The following is an 8,158-nucleotide window of genomic DNA, read 5'->3' as shown; positions in this document are numbered from 1 at the left end:
TAATTTTTGAAAAATTTTAATTTTAACCCCTGCTACAAATTATTCTAATTTACAACCCGCTTAACTTTTGAAAATTTCAAATTTTTGCCACTCCTTAACTCTCTCGAATTTAGTCTATGTATAGGTCAAATATAATATGTTTGCATGCTTATTTTATGTATGTTTTCAGTTGATCTATATTTCGTTGTAAGTTTAGTTCTGGGTCAAATATAATACGTTCTCATTCATCGATAGAAATTCAAGTTACTCTACGTTCCGAATCTGCCACAACCCGCTATGGGTAAATTTTAAACCATTGATTATCGTTTCCAATCTATGAGTCTCTTCAAATGTAAATGCGTTATAATTGTACAATACAAATTGGATTATTTACAAATGAGTAAATTGTCATTTTAGTCCCTGAGGTTTGATTCGAATTGCCTTTTTAGTCCAAATAGTTTTTTTTCTCCTGTTGGTCCCTAACTTTTCCATTTTCTTGCTATTTTGATTACATTCTCTAATTTAATCTAAAAATCTGGTTAAAACCAGTGGTGTGGTATTTTCGGCATAACTATTGTGTAGTGATAACCAGGGGTAGTTTACAACATAATTTATAAACCTCATAATAATTTAATGCCAAAAATACCCCGGATTATAAGCTGGTTTTTAGAAAAAGTTAGGCAATGTAATCAAAATGGCAAGAAAAAAAAAGGTCAGGGACCCAGAGGAGGAAAAAAAAATATTTAAACTAAAATGACAATTTGAACAAAAACTCAGGAACTAAAATGACTAGGGGGAACACCCGTGCGATGCACGACATGCATAATAGTTATTGTTTTTTCCTGGAACGACGACTGATATAGATAGTGCGTGACACGGTACGAAAGTGCGAATATAGTATAGATTTTTAAAACAAAAACCGGTTTTTTTTAAAGTTAGCCGTTTGACCATGGTTATTTTGACCAAAGTCCACTCCTCGTTCGGCGCTTTGTGGTAGCACTACCAGTCAAAAAAAGGCCCAAAACGCCCGAGGGTACAGTGTTCCCCCGCGTTTTTAAGACGCTTTGAGAGAGGTTTGCGCCCCACCACATGTGGTCTCAAAAAACTTCAATTCTATGGACGTGTGGTTTCTCAACCCTCTTCAAAAGACGTCATAGTTTTCAAATTTTTTTATTTTTATTTTTTCTTTTTCATTGTTTTAGATGGTGTAAAATAGATGTTAAATATATATATTATACTACATACACATATACATATAAATTCAGTTTTGACATCTAAAAGTCAAATTGCAGGTTTTGTTCCCTTTTATAGATAAGAAAGCAACTTATTATTTATTACTAAAATGTTGTATTAACTTTATTCTGCAACATATTCTTTATAAACTATGCTTACCTTGACATAACCTAATAGCTATATTTCCTTATTAGAAGTCTCTTATAATTGAAAATTAGTACATATTATTACCTTGCTGGTGAACACATTTACTCTATGTTTAGGGAACAATTTGATTAGGTTGCTGATATTGAATTGAATATCACACCAAATTACAATAGCAGTTTATAATTCTACTATTCACCCAAATCAAGCACCTTAAATAAGTCAGTGTTTCTCTATATTCAAAAAACGAACTATAACTGACGATTATTAAATTGCAACAGTCAATTCAATCCAAATACTGCAATAGAAACATAAAATCTACCACAATTCGTTGGTTAATCATGTATAGTTCTTAATCGATTAGAATCAGAAAAAAGGAAATTGACTCACCGTAACTTAAAATCAGGAAGAAGGCGAACAAAGGGGCGGAGTTTTTCGAAATCAATGACCCCTGTCTTTCATTGTTATTCCTTGAATGAGGTAAGCAAGACCCCATACTACACACTACATACACATACATAAAAATTGGGTTCTATATTATTTGTATAAACACCGATTGGAAACCCTCACATTGCATTTGATGAAACCCTAATCAATATAAACACACACACTAACACTCACGAATCGAATCGAATTTATAAAAGGAAAAATTCGGGCTGTTTTTACCTCTTGCTGCTCCAAATCTTCATTACCATACATTATCTTCATCTTAGAGATATAGATATTGCACTTAAAGGTCTCAACCATCAAAATACGATCCAAGGGCTAAAAAGTGGTTCCTAATTATGCAATGGTTATCATTTGAACCTTATTCCATGAGACTTGAGGTAAGATGCAAAGAGCATTCTTTTGAGTTTTAAACCATCTGTAATTAAGTTCATTATTTAATCATTATTGTTGCAATTATTAGGTATGATAGATAATAATACCCCATGAAATTACCTTTTAGTAATTTTCGTTTCTAATTAGTTAGCATCTTTTAAGTTTTAGAACCATTTATAGTTATAATTAAATTCATAATAACGTTGATTAAGTTTTTTTATATTTAATTATTATTATTATTATTATTTTTTTTATTTTTATTTCATATGATGTTCATCAACTAAACCAAATAATAATGACTTAATTATAAAATTCAATCAAGTAATCGGTTACGGAGAACTTGAAATGGAAAAGCAATGTAAATATGAGGAAGGTGATGATGTTCAACTAAGTCAAATGATTTAATTCTTTATCAAGTATTTCTTAATTTATAAAGTTATCAGTTTAATTGTATTTATCAATTTATACTCATGTAGAAAGACTAATTCCCTTTACTAACTTCATTGAGTTGTTGTACTATAAGCATAATATGTTGCAATTATTTAAATTTGGTTGGAACCCTTGTGAAATGCTTTATACGATAGTATAGATAAACGCAATCAATTTAAATCTTTTGCGCGGGTTGAAAACATCCGAGCCCTTAAAGTTTGCTGCCCAATCCTGTCAAACAATACCTCCTCAAATATTTCCTCTGCATCTATATTGCCTATATATAGTATCAATTAAATCACACAAAAGCATCATATGTTTAAAAAAATAGTAAAGTAGAAATTAAAAAAGGAAATACCAATAGGCCAAATAAATGTCTATCTCCAAATGAATAACTTTTCTCGTACCCACCCTTTTACACCTCCATATACATGAAGCTGCAAAAAGGAAAAAGACTATAAATTTATGAACAATTAAACAATACATTGGTAAATGGTTCCAGATACTATAGTCATGCAAGGGTACCTTGATGAAGTATGAAGTGTCTGTCTTTTTGTATCCAATAACCTGTGTGTATACTTTATATGTAATATAAAATCATAATTTGAAAAAAAAACCACTAAATCACCAAAAACATAATAAAACATCAATATAAACTCATAGATTATGTAAAAGAAAACTGTTATCCCATTTGAATATTTTAAGAAACAAACCAAAGTTTTTTCGAATAAATGTTGAAATGGGTATAAAAGAACACACCTTTCCACCAAGATAAATAAATTTCATATCAACTTATCTCTTTCTTTTCGACTCTAACTCGCACAATAGTAGACAAAGGAGTTGATGTTGAGTGAAATGGTGAATTTATAGCAATGATAGGAGATTCCTTAATCGGTCAAATTTATTACATACTGATTGAAATTGGACCTTTGGAGTGCTTTTGCGGTTTATCCCAATAGGTTTCGTTTATTAATTGCATTTAAGAACCGAACTTATTATTGTATTATTATAATTAATTGTGATTATATTCTCATTTAATTATTTTTTTATTTTTTAATATTAATGTAGAAAGACCATTGCACCCCTTACTAACATCGTTAAGTTGTTGTACCATAAGTATAAAAGATTGTAATTACTTAAATTTGGTTGGTATCCTTATGAAATGCTTTATAATATAGTATAGATAGATAGATATAGATATAGATAATTATTTTTTTATTTTTTAACATTAATGTAGAAAGACCATTTCACCCCTTACTAACATCATTAAGTTGTTGTACCATAAGTATAAAAGATTGTAATTACTTAAATTTGGTTGGTATCCTTATGAAATGCTTTATAATATAGTATAGATTAGGTTCTAGCATTAATGTACTGTACTATATGTTAATATGGTGTTTCATGCATTGCTTTGTTGCAAATTGTGTTGTTTTATTTGTAAATTATTATTATTATTCATAATAATCTAATTAATTTAGCCAAAATCTTGTTAATAATATATTAGAATATATATATATATATAGTTATTTTAATACTTTTATTATTTTAATATTATAATAATAATTCTTTTTTTTACTGTTTAACTTTAATTTAATGATTTTTTAGTATCACGGGGTGGGATAAGCTTGGTGTCAACCGGTACTGGTATCGAAAATACCGGTACGGTCTTGTTTGGTATCGGTACAAATAGTAATTTTAATATTTTAATAATATATATAGTTTTTTATATATTTTTATTATTTTAATATTATAATAATAATTCTTTTCTTTACTTTTTAACTTTAATTTAATGATATTTTTATGATACTTATGATCTTTCGGTTTAAGTTTTATCTTAATCTATTAAATTCTGATACTAATATTATGGATAAGTTCTTAATATTTGATATCATTTGGATCCCTTTACCTATTTTTTTATTATATGTTTTCTTTGAAAATATATTGTTGTGTTTTTATTACGAATTATATTTGAGCTACTTTTAATATATTAGTTACTTCGAAATTTAAATTTATGGTTACATTGTCAAAGATCATTTTATAGAATAATCATAAGTTTGGAATAATTATCTTTAAACCAATTATTAAAACAAATTAAGATCAAAGTTAACTTTAAACTAATCTACCTTTATCAATAATATATTATTTAGTATAATGTGTTATTGATGATATTAATTTTAATGATTATTGATATATAATTATTTTATTTTATTTTTTATCTTATCTCTTATTTATTTAATATAAAATACATTGGTAAATGGTTCCAGATACTATAGTCATGCAAGGGTACCTTGATGAAGTATGAAGTGTCTGTCTTTTTGTATCTAGTAACCTGTGTGTATACTTTATATGTAATATAAAATCATAATTTGAAAAAAAAAAAACCACTAAATCACCAAAAACATAATAAAACATCAATATAAACTCATAGATTATGTAAAAGAAAACTGTTATCCCATTTGAATATTTTAAGAAACAAACCAATGTTTTTTCGAATAAATGTTGAAATGGGTATAAAAGAACACACCTTTCCACCAAGATAAATAAATTTCATATCAACTTATCTTTTTCTTATCTCTTTCTTTTCGACTCTAACTCGCACAATAGTAGACAAAGGAGTTGATGTTGAGTGAAATGGTGAATTTATAGCAATGATAGGAGATTCCTTAATCGGTCAAATTTATTACATATTGATTGAAATTGGACCTTTGGAGTGCTTTTGCGGTTTATCCCAATAGGTTTCGTTTATTAATTGCATTTAAGAACCGAACTTATTATTGTATTATTATAATTAATTGTGATTATATTCTCATTTAATTATTTTTTTATTTTTTAATATTAATGTAGAAAGACCATTTCACCCCTTACTAACATCATTAAGTTGTTGTACCATAAGTATAAAAGATTGTAATTACTTAAATTTGGTTGGTATCCTTATGAAATGCTTTATAATATAGTATAGATAGATAGATATAGATATAGATAATTATTTTTTTTATTTTTTAATATTAATGTAGAAAGACCATTTCACCCCTTACTAACATCATTAAGTTGTTGTACCATAAGTATAAAAGATTGTAATTACTTAAATTTGGTTAGTATCCTTATGAAATGCTTTATAATATAGTATAGATTAGGTTCTAGCATTAATGTACTGTACTATATGTTAATATGGTGTTTCATGCATTGCTTTGTTGCAAATTGTGTTGTTTTATTTGTAAATTATTATTATTATTTATAATAATCTAATTAATTTAGCCAAAATCTTGTTAATAATATATTAGAATATATATATATATATATATATATAGTTATTTTAATACTTTTATTATTTTAATATTATAAGAATAATTCCTTTTTTTACTGTTTAACTTTAATTTAATGATTTTTTAGTATCACGGGGTGGGATAAGCTTCGTGTCAACCGGTACTGGTATCGAAAATACCGGTACGGTCTTGTTTGGTATCGGTACAAATAGTAATGTTAATATTTTAATAATATATATAGTTTTTTATATATTTTTATTATTTTAATATTATAATAATAATTCTTTCCTTTACTTTTTAACTTTAATTTAATAATATTTTTATGATACTTATGATCTTTCGGTTTAAATTTTATCTTAATCTATTAAATTCTGATACTAATATCATTGATAAGTTCTTAATACTTGATATCATTTGGATCCCTTTACCTATTTTTTTTATTATATGTTTTCTTTGAAAATATATTGTTGTGTTTTTATTACGAATTATATTTGAGCTACTTTTAATATATTAGTTACTTCGAAATTTAAATTTATGGTTACCTTGTCAAAGATCATTTTATAGAATAATCATAAGTTTGGAATAATTATCTTTAAACCAATTATTAAAACAAATTAAGATCAAAGTTAACTTTAAACTAATCTACCTTTATCTATAATATATTATTTAGTATAATGTGTTATTGATGATATTAATTTTAATGATTATTGATATATAATTATTTTATTTTATTTTTTGTCTTATCTCTTATTTATTTAATATAAATTAAATGCAATTAATAGAATTTTTATAGGATGATGCATTTAAAACAGCCATAAATTTTGGTTTTAAAATAGAACATATAACTAAACTTTAGAATATATATAGATAATTTACTCTTTACATATATATATAACGTTTGGACTAATTTATTCGACATTTATAATGGACCCTCACAGCAACCCCTACAACTCTAATTACTAGTTAGTTATTAATTTGGTATGAAGATGAAAATACTCTTTGGCTAGTTATACCATAAATCGAAACTTTTATTCCGCTTATTTAATATTTTCGTTTTATTATTTTATGAAAACAATCTTTTTAAAAGGTATGTGATGCATTATTATGATATTGTGTCTACCCCTATACGATTTTGTGTCTGACTTCGGTTTTGATTTATGTTTATACTTTATAATGATAATGATTTTTGATTCATGTCGGTTATATAGTGCATGCAAGCAACCAATTACAATCGTATACACAACTTCACAAATTTAATTTTTCTGTACTCAATTTTACGGGTAAACACAATCATCTCATTACAAACGTGTGTTTAGCTTATTTCATGACTACTGGGAACCCATAGGTTACACTGGAGTCGACAATATAGGTCGAGAAAATAATCCAAAACTAAAAACGTTAAAAAATCATATATATGTTGTGTGTATATATATATATATATATATATATATATATATATATATATATATATATATATATATATATATATATATATATATATATATATATATATAAGCAGTCGCGCTTCACGACTGCAATGCACGTGAAACCCATATGATAAACATTATATAGTATAGCACAACATTTTTCTTATCTAGTAGGAAACCTGCGCGTTGTGTCGGAGTCAACGATTTACATCTAAATTTTTAACTAACTCCTCTAAAATTACAAACCACATTTTTTGGTTAATTGATTTGTCCTTTAGTCCAAATATATAAAGACAATAGAATGTATTTTTAAATATATGTTCTTAGTAAATGTGATGAGTTTATTATCCATAGATAGGTTATTTTTTATTATTTATAAATAATCTAATATATAGTATAGATTTATTAGACATAACTCTATTGATCAATGGAAAAGGGTATGAATGGAAGAAAATGACGAAAAATTTGGCATTTTAACTTGATATTTCATATGTCATCTTAAAATTTGATGAGAATTTAACATTTTGTATATGAAATACTTAATATAGTATAGTGGGGAACTCGCGCGTTGCAGTGAAGTCGACAATATGAGCCGAGGACATAATTCAAACCTAAAAACGTTAAAAACTTGTAGAGACATTGTGTGTGTATATATATAAAAGCACTCGTGCTTCACAACTGCAACACACGGGAAACCCTTATGATAAACAAGGAAATGCTTATGATAAACATTATATAGTATACTACAACATTTTTTTATCTAGTGGGAAACTTGCGCGTTGCGGCGAAGTCGACAATTTACATCAAAATTTTTAACTAACTTCTCTAAAATTACAAAACACATTTTATGTTAAATTTGAT

The 8,158-nt window shown here is 26.3% G+C and overlaps 1 long non-coding RNA gene across 1 annotated transcript; it reads right to left on the bottom strand.

The window, feature by feature from the left end:
• Positions 1–2,649: 2,649 nt before the first annotated feature.
• Positions 2,650–3,028, bottom strand: LOC110940478. The gene is made up of 2 exons (XR_002593205.2): positions 2,966–3,028; positions 2,650–2,884 (listed from the first exon to the last, which is right to left on the bottom strand). It is a non-coding gene; the product is annotated as an uncharacterized LOC110940478 (long non-coding RNA).
• Between the last annotated feature and the right edge of the window lie 5,130 nt (positions 3,029–8,158).

The sequence above is a fragment of the Helianthus annuus genome, chromosome 4, assembly GCF_002127325.2.
Source record: "Helianthus annuus cultivar XRQ/B chromosome 4, HanXRQr2.0-SUNRISE, whole genome shotgun sequence".
NCBI lineage: Eukaryota > Viridiplantae > Streptophyta > Magnoliopsida > Asterales > Asteraceae > Helianthus > Helianthus annuus.
This window is presented reverse-complemented; position numbering and strand designations above follow the sequence as displayed.